This window comes from Vulpes vulpes, chromosome 9 (genome assembly GCF_048418805.1).
Source record: "Vulpes vulpes isolate BD-2025 chromosome 9, VulVul3, whole genome shotgun sequence".
In the NCBI taxonomy this organism is placed as follows: Eukaryota; Metazoa; Chordata; class Mammalia; order Carnivora; family Canidae; genus Vulpes; species Vulpes vulpes.
The window spans coordinates 30355712-30357732 of NC_132788.1; the positions used below are offsets into that span (position 1 = coordinate 30355712).

Genomic DNA, 2021 nt, shown 5'->3' on the forward strand with positions numbered 1-2021 from the left:
TTACAATGTAACTTAGCTCTGACACTATCTACCTAAAGATAGTATTAGACCCCACAGGTTTCAGTCCTTTAAGACTGATCCCACACCTTTCAACTTCAGATAACAGTTGCAAGTCCAGCTTGTTATGTGTACTTCTGACCAACAAGCTATAGACAGAGGTTCCAATGATCCTCTCCTTGGATTTGATTAATTTACCAGAGTGGCTTACATAACTCAGGAGAACATTTTATTTGATTGCCAGTTTATTGTAAAACAATATAACTCAGGAATAGCCAGATGGAAGAGATGCATGGAGCAAGGTATAGGGAAAGAGCGTGAAGCTTCCATACTCTTCCTAAGCGCACTACTCTCTCTCAATCTCCATGTGTTCACCAGCCCAGAAGCTCAATGAAACCAATTATTTTTGTTTTATGGAGGTTTTATTACCTAGGCAAAATTGATTAAATAATTGGCTACTGGCCATTGATTCAACCTGCAATTCTCCTCCCCTTCCCAGGAGGTGGGAAAACGGTGACTGAAATTGCCAACCCTTTAATCATATGGTTGGTTCTGGCAACCAGCCCGCACCCTTAGGTGTCTCCCAGAATCACTTTGTTAACATAACAAAAGGCATCTCTATGGTTCCTATCTCTTTGGAAATTCCAAAGGTTTTAGGAGCTTTTTGCCAGAAATGGAGATGAAGACCAAATATTTACCTTACTATAAATCATAATATCCCACAACCTCTTCCTAATTACTTCCAGCTTGAAGTAGCTCAAATTCTTTTTTAGGTGACTTTTCAATTTGATATGCTTAGCACACACTTACATATGTAACTAAAATGTCCAAGCTCAATTACATCACATTCATAAGAATACTAAAATTACAATTGGTCTCAGCTCATATCTGCCATTTATGCTAAATCACACACTCACTGTGTGAGTTTTAGTCCTTTGAGAAGACCTTACCAAGGAATTAGCACTTGTGAAGGTGAAAGGGAAGGGAGAAGTACATAGGTAAAGCCTTCAGGCTATTTTGACCTCTATAAAAAGAGAGAGGAGGTTCACAGAGCAAATGAAGATGAATGCCAGAGGACTGGGATCTTAGCTAAAGGACAGCATTCCAGTTACTGAACTTTCAGCAAGTAGACCTTTGAAAGTCATGATCTTCTTTGAAAATGTCTTCCTTGTGTGAAAAAAAAAAAAATCAATTACTGCCCAGTCACCCTCTTGAATTATCAGAAAAAAATTTCCAGCTCAGATAAAATGAATTTTTCCACACTAAGAAACATCCAAGGTCTGTTTGCTCCACTAAAATTACAAATGGAATTCAAGATAGTGCAGTAGGTTTAGCATCTTCCATTTCTTCCAAGTTCAAACCTTTCCCTGGATATTTTGAGATGTAATGATGAGACTATTGGATTTGAAGATACTCTTAGCACATCACAAAGTGAACTAATGGGAGAACTACACTAAATGGTGGAATATAAACTTGGTTCACTGTAATCTGTTGTGTTATTCATTAAAATAGAGGAGCTGCATGTTGTTTATAGTCATCTTTTTACTATAATTTGATGTACACAACATTAAAAGTGAGTTAGGGACAAATGGGGCTAGGCAGAGGGCCATGGAAGCAGGCTCACAAAAATCCCAAAAAATGCTGAGATGTAAGGAAACCAGAGATAAAGGAGCAAGCCAGACCACCCTGCCCTTGGTGTGGGGGGGGGGGGGGGGGGGGAAGGTGTCTTGTTGTATCAGCTATTTGTGACCAAGAAAAAAATCATCAGATTCTAAAAAGGAAGTAAGCCATTAAAGATATTTTCACTAGTCTTCAAAGGTGATATCAATGGATAGTTAAAAGGATTTAGGTTCCCTGAGTAGTCTCTCAATAAAAGACTAACCCTACATGTCCTCTCACTTCTGAGAGCTTCCTCTATATCTTCACTTAATAAACTCCTATTCCCTTACTCATTTTCTATTGTCCATGAGAATCATTCTTCGACTCCAGGAGATAAGAACAAAGCTCTCTTGTATCAAAAATAC

The 2021-nt window shown here is 38.4% G+C and overlaps 1 pseudogene; it reads left to right on the forward strand.

Moving 5' to 3' along the window:
• Positions 1 to 1059: 1059 nt before the first annotated feature.
• LOC112934155 (proteasome maturation protein pseudogene) lies at positions 1060 to 1484 on the forward strand (annotated as a pseudogene).
• The last annotated feature ends 537 nt before the right edge of the window (positions 1485 to 2021 follow it).